The sequence below is a fragment of the Monodon monoceros genome, unplaced genomic scaffold, assembly GCF_005190385.1.
Source record: "Monodon monoceros isolate NGI ecotype Baffin Bay Population unplaced genomic scaffold, NGI_Narwhal_1 Super_Scaffold_18, whole genome shotgun sequence".
In the NCBI taxonomy this organism is placed as follows: domain Eukaryota; kingdom Metazoa; phylum Chordata; class Mammalia; order Artiodactyla; family Monodontidae; genus Monodon; species Monodon monoceros.
Genome location: NW_021703774.1, coordinates 44840734 through 44853442, shown reverse-complemented (window position 1 = coordinate 44853442; position 12709 = coordinate 44840734).

Below are 12709 nucleotides of genomic sequence, written 5' to 3'. Positions count from 1 at the left end.
TCATTAGCTCTTCTTATATTTTCTTTGGTGAAATGTCTATTCAAATATTTTGACTATCTAAAAATTGAATTGCTTGTCTTATTATTGAGTCATATGAGTTGTTTATATAATCTGGATACAAGTTCTTTATCAGACATATGATTTACAAACCGTTTCTCCCAGTTTGTGCCTTCCCCCTTTCATTTTTCTAATGGTGCCTTTTAGAAGAGCAAAAGTCTTAATTTTTATAAAGTCCAATTTATCAATTTTTTTCTTGTTTTTGATATCATATATAAGAACTCTACATCTAAATGTCACTACATTTTTTTTTCTTATGTTTTCTTCTAGAAGTCTTGTAATTTCACTTCTACATTAAGTCTATGATCCATTTTGAGTTAATTTGTGTATGGTGTGAAGTTACTATCTACATTCTTTTTATTTTCAATTTTTTTTGCATATAAGTGCCAATTGTCTCAGCCCTGTTTGTTGGAAAGACTACCTTTCCCCTATTGAATTGCCTTAGCATATTTGTCAAAAATCAACTGACCATAAATGTGAGAGTTTGTTTCTGGACTCTCACCTCTGTTCCATTGATCTATGTGATTGTCCTATGCCAGTACCACATTGTTTTGCTTACTGTAGCTTTATGGTTAAGTTTGTAATTGGGCAATATAAATTCTTTTCTCTTTTTTTTCAAGACTGTTTCAGCTACTGTAGGTTCTTTGCACTTTCACATGCATTGTTGAGTAAACTTGTCAATTTCTATAAAAAATCCTGATGGCAATTTTATATGGATTGTGTTAAATCTATAGATCATTCTGGGGAGAATTGCCATCTTAATAAAATTGAGTCTTCAGTTTATGAACATGGAATGTAACTCCATTTATTTAGCAATGCTTTGTGGTTTTCAATGTACAAGCCCTATCTTGCACTTCTTTTGTTAACTTGATTCCTAAATATTTTATTCTTTTTGACGCTGTTGTGAATGGAAGTCATTTCTTAATCTTTTTTTTTTTTTGGCGGTATGCGGGCCTCTCACTGTTGTGGCCTCTCCCGTTGCAGAGCACAGGCTCTGGACAGGCAGGCTCAGCGGCCATGGCTCACGGGCCCAGCCGCTCCACAACATGTGGGATCTTCCCGGACTGGGGCACGAACCCGCATCCCCTGCATCGGCAGGCGGACCCTCAACCACTCCTCCACCAGGGAAGCCCCATTTCTTAATCTTGATTTTGGACTGTTCCTTGCTAACATGTAGAAATATAATTGATTTTTGTGCATTGATCCTGTACCTTGTGACCTTTCCAAACTTGTTTATTAACTCGAATATATCTTTTAATGTGAGGATTTCTCAAGATTTTCTACATACAAGATCATGTTGCCTGTGAATAAAGGCAGTTTTACTTCTTCCATTCCAATTGGTATGCTTTTAATTTTTTTCTTGCATTATTAAACTGACTAGAACTTTGGTACAAGGTTGAGTAGAAGGAGTAAGAGTAGGTATGCTTGCCATATTCCTAGTCTTAGTGGGAAAACTTTTGCCAGTGAATCCATTTGGGCATGACTTTGTCATTGTGGGAAGATTTCAAATTACAAATCGGTTTTTACCTTATTATGTATCAATTCAGATTTTCTATTTCTTCTTGAGTCAGTTTAGGTAACATGTCTTTATAGAAATTTTACATAAGTTGTCTAATTTGATATAAAGTAGTAGTTTATAATATTCACTTATAATCCTTTAATTTTTTGCAAGAATGGAAAGGATTGCCCCTCTTTTTTTTGGGGGGGTGGTAATTTATGTCTCCTCTTTTTATTCCCTGGTTAGTCTAGCTAAAGATTTATCAATTTTGTTGGTCTTTTCAAGGAACCAACTTTTGGTTTCATTGATTTTTTGCTACTATTTTTCTGTTTCCTATTTCTCTGTTTTCTACTTCTCTGTTTTCTACTCTACTCTTCATTATTTCCTTTCTCTTTCTTGTTTTGGATTTAGTCCCTCTATTACTAGTTTCTTATGGTTGATGTTTAAGTTATTGATTTAATAACTGTCTTCTGTTCTAGTGTAGACATTTATAGCTATATATTTCCCTCTAATTACTGAATTAGCTGCATCCCATAAATTTTGATATGTTGAATTTTATTTTTACTCAGCTCAAAATATTTTTTAAAATGTCCTTCTGGTGTTTTTCTTTGACAGATAGTTTATTTAGAAGTGTTTTGTTTAATTTCCAAGTATTTAGTAATTCCCCCAATTTCCTTCTGTTGTTGATTTCTAATTTAATTGTATTATAGTTAGACAACACACTTTGTATGATTTTGGACCTTTTAAATTTATTGAAACTTGTTTTATAGCCTGACGTATGGTCCACTCCAGACAATGTTCCATGCATGTTTGAAAAGAATGTGTATTCTGCTGTCATTGAGTGGAATGTTTTATAAATATCTGTGAGGGCAAGTGTTTTTTAAGTCTTCTCTATACTTGCTGACTTTCTGCCTAGATGTTCTATCAATTTAAAGTGGAGTACTAGGATCTCCAACTGTGATTTTTGAACACTATCATCTCTTGCTTATGTTATTGTAATAGCTTAGCACTCCCTGTCCACCCTCCCTGCTTTATTTTTTTCAATAGGACTTATCATCATTTGACCTTGTATATATTTTACTTATATGTTAGAATATATAGGTCCTATTATGGCAGGGATTTTGTCATTTTTCATTGCTCCTGTAACCATAGTACCAGTAAGAGTGCCTGACACATATGTCACTCACAAATATTTGTTGGATGAATAAACACATCACTGAACAAATGGCACCCATTATTCTCTTGGACAAGTACAAAACTCCTTACCCTACCATCTGGAGGATAACCGCGATGGATCAATACCAGTGGAATACTGAGAGGGAGTGGCCATAGGTGGAAACTCTCCCTTCTCCCTCATGTTTTTCCTTTGGGTTTCTCTCTCCTTATATTTTCCAGTCATCAGAGTAGTAGGACTTGAGGACCAGGACTGGATGTAGATCTTGAGGAACTAGGCCACTGTGCTTGATTGAGATCCAGGCTGTTTGGTGGCCTTCTCCAGGCAAAGGAATCCCCCTGGCATCAGGTGGCCCTGTGCAGCTCAGTGGGGATTAATTTCCAAGTGGAGAGGACAAGGAGGGGCTAAAACTTCACAGTAATAAACAGAGCAGCTTTCCTCTGCACCTACACTTTTTCCTCCTGAACCTGAGACAGCTAGCCATAGGGGGCTGGTCCAAGATTCGGTGTTCAAAATTCCAGCCAAACATCATTCCATCTCAGCACAATTGACACTATCTACTCAGATGTACATCTTGATGTAGCTTTGAAATTTTATGTTTATCCTGCTTTGGAGGGCTATATTATATATAACAGCATCAGAAAAAAAAATACCCCAGCATGTAATATTTACTGAGTGCTTGGCATATGATATCAAGATTTTTCACATTTATCAAGTATATTTTTATATACCTATATGCTTAATCAGTTAAAAATAAAAGACTGACTAATATTTTTCTTTTACTCATTAAAGTTAGGCCTAAGTTTTATAAACTGTTCTTGTATGGTGTGCATAACCAACTAGAGCTCAGAGGAGTGGTCTGAGCTAGAGACAACAATTTGGGTATCATGTATAAATGTATGATAATTAAAGGTATAGGGATAGATCATATGCTCTGGAGAGTGACAAAAGGAGAGAGCCTAGCTCAAAACTTTGAGGAATTTAATTTTTAATGGTTGAGTAGAAGATGATGAGCCTGAAAAGGCAGAGAAGGAGCACCCAGAGAGGTCACAGGAAAACTGGGAGGATGTTACACACAGGAAGGTATGTGTCAGCTTTCTGAAAGCTTGCAATTCTCATAACACACTTTGCTTTGGGGGAGTCTAACTCCTAATAAAGTACCTGTCATTTAATTAAAAATTATCATTAAGCAGGTGGCCCTGAAATTGTGCTTGACACTAGATAAATAGTTCTCATCCAGATATACCTGCAACACTGGAAGGATATAGATTTTTGCATTATTAAGATGTTGTGTCTTCATCAAAATTAGTTTATTCCAATTCTTGCATTCCCCCTCTGAGTGTGGCATATCCTTTCCAGATACCCTATTATTCATCTATGGCTTTTTGGCATTCTAGTAGTAAATTTGAATATTTGATGTCAGTGAAACTTGATGATAAACACTGTACAAATAAAGTTGAATTATTATTGCAGCATTCCTGGGAATGAGGTTATTTCTTATTTTTGTGTTTAATGCTAGTGGCAGTAAATTCCCAATGAATTTTTATTTTATTGCTTTAGACTCAGCAACAAATTTATTTTGCTCATTCACTCACTCATTCATACATCAAATGTATGTTAAGTGCCTACTATATGCCAGACACTGGGAGCGTTAAGACACATCAGGCATGATTTTCAAGCTTTGGTATGCATTGGAACCACCTGGAAAACTTGTTAAAAATACATATGCCCCAGTGCATATGTATTTACCAAAATGAGGTAAATACAAAATGAGGTAAATACCAAAATGAGGTATTACTATACCCCCTCATATTCAGTCCAGGGTCGTTTCTGGGAATCTATATTTAACAAGCTCTCTGTGTGATTCTGGTGCACAACAAAGTTTTAGAACTATTGTTCTATGTAAAAACATTTATAGTGAAAACTTAAATATACTAAAATGTAAGAGGTGTCAGATAGAAGTATACATGGGGTAGAGTGTATATTAAATTTTATTATATTTGTATCTTCCTATAGCAGTAGACTGTACACTCAACAATATTATTGCAAATTTTCAGCTATAATGGAATTTTTGTTTGGTCTTTAAAGCCTTAGCAATACGTTTACTTTCATTAATATTGCAGAAAATTTTAATGTCCTTATAACTGATCATAAAGGTAAGAGCATGCTGTAAACATACGAATATCATTATATCCATGCATACAACTTCCTTTAGTAGGAATGAGGAAAGCATCTGGCAGTTCTTACTTAAATGCTGGGGAGCATATTCTGTGGCCATTATAGGACTGGTCCTGTTATAAATGAAAGGGTTCTTTCCTTTTCTTTTATTCCTTTGTCTACTGGGCTCTTTTGCAGCCTGTTGGTACAAACAGCATTAGAGGAGTATCAGCAGTTTCTAAAACACTCACAATAATGCAAAGTGCAAAACTCTGAGTCTTGAATTGAGGAAAATAAGCTTTCTTTTAAAGAATAATTGGTGTTTTCTTCTTAAGAGGAGGCACTCAGTTACTGTGCCATTCACAAAGAAACTTAGGCTGTGAGGGATGGATCAACTCCACTTTTATTGTAGGGAAGCTGTGATGTTCCTTGACTACAAGATTTAATAGGAAGAGATGTAGGTTAGAAGCAACTATTTAACAAGTCTGATTCAAAATTGAGTGAAAACAGCACAGGAAATTTGAAAAAAATTCTGGAATTTTTTCCAAATGTCAATTCAAAATGTCTCCTGGTCTCTTGAAATAGCTTCAAGAAGTGCAATATGGTGGCTGCTGATCCCCAAAATTCTTGATTTTCCTCTCTTTCCTGGGAACACAGGTAAACTACATGTCCAAGCCTCCTTTACATTCTCTGTATGGTCATATACTAAGTTATAGCCAATGGAATATGAGTGGAAGTGATGTGAGATAGATAGATAGATAGATAGATATACCTCTTCTAGGCTTGACCCATAAAAACTTCCCACTGTGGTTCTCCATGCACCTTTCTGTCTACTGGATGATGACACCCAGGCAACCTTGAAAGCCACAAATTGAAAACTGCAGGGCTTCTGTCAGCCTGGGTTCTTAAATGACTGTATGGAGCAGGGACATCCCACCCCCACTCCTCCCCATCCCAATGCCAATGGACTTTGCTTGAGAGAAAAACAACCCTTCACCCTGTTAAGCCTCTGAAGCGTTGGGGTTAGTCTGTAACAGCAGTTAGCCTATTTTAATTAATACAGGATATAAGAATACGGGCAAGTCTGTACCATGAGACCATGCACGACCTATTATTTCTGGAGCCAGAGCCCTGAACATAGTCCCATAATTCTCCTGCAGAGGTTGCCTTTACCATAATCCCCCTGAGAAAATTCTGTAGAAAAGACTCTTCTAGCTCCAGGGGGCGGTACTTAGGCTGTCAGGAGTGTTCTAGTCCTGCAAGGACAGTTCAAAGCGAACATTTCTCTTGGTCAGTGGGACATGATCCTAGCAGCACACAGAGTGTGAAATACACGGAAATTCTCACTCCAGAATTTGGAGACAACAGGATTGGATAAAAGGAAACCAGAGGCACAGCCACAATGGAGCATGACACGCATGCAGAGAACCAGAGCACCAGGACCACCTGCTAGGTCCCTTAATGGCACTTGCCACAGACTGGCAGGTATTGTCATTACAATTTAAGAGAAAATCCTCCTGGCTTTTAAAAAGTTTTACTGCGTGGAAGTCAGATAGCGAATTTCACGATGTTCGAAGTCCTAGTCCTTAGGAAAAGATAGATTTGCCTTCCCTTTTAAGATAATGACCGAGCCCCTCCAGATTGTCTCCTTCCTCTCCCAGCAGCCAGCCTTTCACACACCAGCACCCTTCCCACGGTGATGGCTTTCCACTGGGTAGCTATTTATGGCATCGCCCATTCCAAATACAATCTCAGTGGATATAGGAACTACTTAAGAATTTGCAACCTGACTTTATTTTTAATTTTGGCTTGGTTTTTATCTGAAATGTTCCTCCAAGCCTTAAAGCTCTTCAGCCATTTTACAATAAGTACCTCTCTCTCCTTCCTAGTCCATTAAATAAAATAGCCACCATCCAAGCAACAGTTATTCTGTACAAGACACTGGGCATGGCCTTTACCTACATTACATTACCTAATCGTCACAGGAGAGTATTATTGTTATCCCATTTTGCATATGAAGAAACTGAGGCAGCAAAAGGTTAAATAATTTGGCCAAGCTCACATAACTAGTAAGGGGCAAAACCAGGGTTCAAACCTGAGCACTCTAGCCACAAACCTCCAACCTTAACCACTGTACTGCCTCTATTTCTATTTCAATTTTTGCTCATGGAAGACATCTCTCGAGAGAGTAGTTGATCCTTCAGAAGGAAGATAAATAATTCCAGTTCATCAGAACTTCTTCTCTGCACCTTTGTTTTTTTTTCATTCCCGCACTTGTGGAATTTGGGAACCTCTTACCATGGTACCAGTGTTCACTCTCTGAGGTACCTCCCTTCTCTAAATCTTAGCAGTTCTCTGGCATGGCGAGATCCTGGGGCTGTTGCCACAGTCTTCCGGAAAAGAGAAGCTTCTTGGCTGCAGCATGTTCTTAACGCTCAGGAGAAGAGCTGCACTGAGGGGCCAATCTGTCACTGTGTCTATATTTAACACCATCTGCCAGGAATATTTCAAACTGCCTATTTTAGTACATGCCATTTCGTGCAAATGCGACTGCTCCACCACTAGTTCGTGGGAAAACAAGGGCATTGGTGGGATAGGGAGTTTCTGCTCTTTATGTTAAGTGTTGTGAGTCGGCCCTTCAGGCAACCTTCCAATGAGACAAGGGAGAGGATGGAGGGAGGGTTTTCCCAGGGTGTTAGTCCCAGGGGTCCACACTTTTAGTGGCTCAGAAGTGATCCAGGGGTGGCAGCTGCCGAGGAGGCGGAGGGGGGTTCTGGATTGGGGGAGGAAACGTAAAAAGCCCAAGGCTTTTATACAGTATCCCTGAGGCAACATGCTGGCCTTTCCCATTTCAGAGCTCCCCATTCCAGCTCCATAAATCACTGGGCAAACTCTTCCAGCCTTAACCAACCCTGTGCAGCCTTTGTGATCCATCTCAGGGAAAGACAAGGGCTCCCGTTTACTGAGGGCTTCAGTTTTCAGTGTTGGCTTGTACAAGCATCAGTTCAACTCGTCCATATGACATCCTTATGAGGGAGGTTCTAGTCTTAGTTCCACCTTACAGCCAAGGAAACTGAGGCTTGGAGAGGCTTAGGGACTTGCAGAGTTAGAATCTGAGCTCGGGCTCTCTGAAGCCAGACCATGATCTTAACTATTGTTATCATACTGACCAGTTCTAAATCCCCTACCCAATCAGTCTCTCTGCAATAGACACTGTATTTTTTGCATATTATTTCCACCTGCAGCTTATTTTCCAGACTCAATGCTTAACTGTATTTGAGAGGTTCTGACCATAGGTTTGTTATCAAGCCCCACTGTGACTGTGTTGACTTCCCTAAAAACCCCTCCCAGACCGAGCCCAGAAACAGCCCAGTGAGGTGCGGGGCTCTTGGTTTTGCCCTCAGCCTTGAGTAAGAACTGCTTGGAGGAAGCAGTTGAACAGCCTTATGAGAGCCTGCCCCAGCTGTAGAGGTGCATAGAGATGTATGGAATTCATCCTTGTAGATGACAAGGGCTGCTGGAAAAGGAAATGCTACCAGGGACTGGCGTGGGACCGGAGCTGAGAAGACTGACAGTGGAGTGCAGTTCATTAACCCAGCTGTCCTGGGTGACTTATTTATCTTCAGAGTGGCTGAATCCAGGCAAATTCTGAAGTGTTATAATAGGAAAATATCAAAATATATGTGTACTTTTTTCTAAGCACAATTCCTGAGGATGACCAATCACCCTAGGATGAAAGTTAGAAGAGGTGGTTACATGCATGCTCTGGTGTTGTAGGTTGGAAACTGAGTCCTTGGGAAGTAGAGTGAGTGGTACAGAATAGAGATTAGAAATCAGAGCTTTTAACAGACAGCTCCATATCCCATCCGTTTCAGTTGTTTATTCCTATATACCAAGCCACCCTTAAACTTAGTGGCTTAAAACAAGAACAATCTTTTTATTATTACCTCCCATGGATGTTGGTGGGTGGCTGTCTGGCTAGGTGGTTCTCACTGGGGTCTCTCCTTCAGTTGCAGCTGGACAATGGTTGGGGCTGGAGTCATTTCAAAGGCTTCTTCATGTATCTGGAAGTTGGTGCTGGCTGTGAACTGGGACCTCAGCTCGGCTGTGCGTCAGGACAGCTGTACATCATCTCTCCATGGGCCTGACTGTCCCCATAGGAAGAGAGCTGTGTTCCCAGAGGGAGAGACCCGAGAGAATGAGGCAAACACTATATCACCTTTTATGACCTAGCCTGAGAAGTCACGTAGTGTCATAGCATACTCCCATTGTGGTCGCAGGCCAGGCCAGATTCAAGAGGAGAGAATATAGACACATTCCTCAAAGGAAGGAGAATCAACATCAATTTGTAAGAGGAGCATGTGAGATGGGATATATATTGTGGTGGCCATCTTTGAAAGATACAATCATCCATACCAATGACAATGGACTAGGGAACAACTTGGTTTTGGGAGAAATTGGACGAGGTACTATAGCCAGTATTAAGTGCCAGAGGGCTGGAAGGGCAGTGGAGAATCAAGACTCCAAGCAATTCCTTCTTACATTCAACAAGTGTTTACTGGGTACTTATGAGGTGCCAGAAACTGGGGATACAGCAGTGATCAAGAGACAAGGCTCCAGCAGCTTTCATGTAATTTAGAGTCTGGTGGGGATGCGATGAACAACTGCTCAAATAAATACGGAAGTGCCACGAGGAACTATAAAGTTGGGTAAGAAGACTAATAATATTGGGGCAGGGTGTCTATTTTAGGTAGAGAGCTTAGGGATGACCTCTCTGAGGTGGGGACATTTGAGCAGAGACTTAAATGGACGGAGTGAAGCATGCAAACATCTGGAGGAAAGGCATTCCAGCCTGGGGAAGAGCAAGGGCAAAGTCCCTACAGAAGGATAAACTTGAGTATTCAAGGTATAACAGGAAGCCCTGTGACTAGCATTTAGGGATTAAGTTGGAGAAGGGTAGGAAATGAGGTATAAGAAGTTACCAGTAGTTGGGGCAAAATCTATCACAAAACATTGCTTTTGCTGGTGTTTGGTTCCCTCGGTGTTAGGATGGTAGAACAAATCCTCCTCATTAGAAAGTATCCATCATGAATATAGGCTTCCTGTTTTCTAAACATAAATGACCATGTTTCCATTTGGGGCAGAGCTGACTGAAAACGAATTTCAGAAGACATCTCTGACATGAATGTAGAAGCATCTGGCCGCCCTCAGGGTAACTTCCCACCACTTACCACAGTCAATCTGGTCTTTGTCAGGGCATCTTCCTTTTCAGAGGGTAACTATGACAACGGAGCATGATGCTGATGCTGTGGCTGTGCAGCAGCCCTCTATTTGCACACATGATGCTGTGGGAACACAGAACTGTGAATCAGGGTAATGTCGGCCTCTCTCTTTGTAGTGAACAAGTTATCTGCTATTTGATTCAATTAATTTTTTTTTACTCACTTTGTTTTTACTATGACTCTCTCATAACAAAATGATTAACATGTCCTATAATCTGTAACATCATTTCCCAAATTTATTTGATCAAGACCCTCGTATTAGTTTTCTGTTGCTGCTGTAACAAATCACCACAAACTTAACAGCTCAAAAAACACGAATGTATTATCTTACAGTCTGTAGATCAGAAGTCTGATGTGGGTCTCTACAGGCTAAAATGACAGTGTCAGCAGGGCTATATCCTTTTCTTGAGGCTCAAGGGGAAGGTCCATTTCCTTGGTCATTCTGGTTCTTGGCAGAATTGAATTCCTTGTGGTTATAGGACCAAGGTCTCCATTTTCTTGCTGGCTGAGGGCCATTCCCAGCTTCTAAAGGCTTCCCAAATTCCTTAGCTCATGGCTCCGTCCTCTATCTTCAAAGCCAGCAATGGCAGGTCAAATAACTCTCACACCTTGAATCTCTCCTCCATCTTCTTCTGTCTCATCTCTCTCTGACCACAGCCAGGGAAGATTTTCAACTTTTAAGAACTCATGTGATTAGACTGGGCCCACCTGGATAATCCAGGGTGTTCTTTCCACCTGAAGATCCATGCCCTTAGTCACATCGGCAAAGTTCCACTTACCATGTAAGGCAACACAGTCACATGTTCCATGGATTAGAGTGTGGACATCTTTGGGAGAGTCATTCCCTACCACAACCTTCATTCCCCAACCCCATTAAACTAGAGTTTAATGCAATAGAGTTTGGGAAGCCCTGCGGTAGAGGTATCCAGAGGGCTGATTCTAGACAGGAAAGAAACTATTTCTTTAGGGGCTGTTGCAACAGCCAAAGCACTGGGTGAGCACAAGACAAGGTGAGGTTGGATTCCTCCACGTGGTTGGCGCAGGTGGGGCAGAGGAATAAGGTTTCAGTGATGGGTTTAACCTTCTTGCTTACCTCGAGTATGAATCAGGTAGATTTTTCTGATTAGGCTTGTCTGTCAAGAACCTCTGCCTCTAATGCCAGAAAGGAGAGGAAGGGACAGTTACTGCAGCAGGTGCTTTTCATGATCACCTCATATAATGGTCATGCTAACTTGTGAAGGTGAACCCTGCATTTGAAGCTACATGAGGCAGATTCATTTGGTGCCTCACTCGGTTCCCCTTTACTGGGCTGGTGCACCCATCCACAGAGGTGGTGAACTAACAGCTCCCAGCTCCCCCTTTCTCTAGAAATTACCCTTACAGCTGATGGGGGCTGCCTCAGCTTTGAGGTTATGCCACCGACCACCCCCTCGCTCAACGGGCGCGCGTGCACACACACACATACACACACACACACACACACCCTCCCAACCACAAAAGTCTGGCCCTCTTGCCTCATGGTGGGGACATTTCTGTGATGCTTCAGAGTCCTCTGGGGATCAAATCAACTTCTTCCTCGCTTTACTCTTTTCCCTTCACTTTTCTACTTCCCTTCTTCCCTTACAAGTTTTTCCTGAATAAATCACGTGTTCCCAAACCCCTACCTCTGGCAGTACTTCCATAGAGCCCAACCTAAGATGTAATAAAAAATTAATTCAAATATCGGGACCCACAAAATGGAGGCTGCCCCAGCGGCTGGGGTCTACATCACAGACCTAAACGAAAGTCAGTTCCCACTTACAAGAAATGCCTCACTGTCAAGGAAACCTAACATACACCAGTCACAATCCTCCAACTCAGCTTTAGCTGGCTCCCCTCACCCTGGAAAACAAGACCTGCTAGCCTTAATACCGGACCTCCTAGCCAATCATGCCATTTCCTTGTTGCCTCTTCTAGCTCTCTATAAAACGTAGTCCTCGCTTTTTTGCAGGTTCTTGGGCTAGACTCAGACAGCGCCAAGAAAAAAACAGGAGAAAATGCCGCTATCGCCCCTGGTACCTGCCCCTTTCCGGATATGTAGTTGAATAAATCAAATGAAGCTTGATTATTTCTTTGTAGAAGTGGGGCTGGAATTATGTGTAGGATTCTAAAGACTAAGTTTATAGGAAAGGACAAGTAGTGAGAGTGGAGAATAAGTATGAATTCAATGGTCCCTCTCACTGTAAGCTCCGTGGGGGTAGGGGGCTGTGTTCATCTCATGCACACTGTATCCCTGCGCCCAGCACAGGAGCTGAAACGTGGCAGATCTGCAGCAGTAAGTGAAGGAAGTTGAGAGAAGCAACTGGTGAGGTTTCTGTAAGTCCGGAGGTTAAGCCAGGAGAAAGCTGGGGAAAGAGGATCTGTTCTCCGTAGCACATGCTCCTTTGCACCCTTCCAAGCCCTTCTGTGATGACCTCACCTTTCCCGGGAACCTGCTCATAGTTCCCAGGAAGCTGTGGACGCAGGCCCTCACCCAGAAAGTGGCACTTCCGGTCAGCCCCT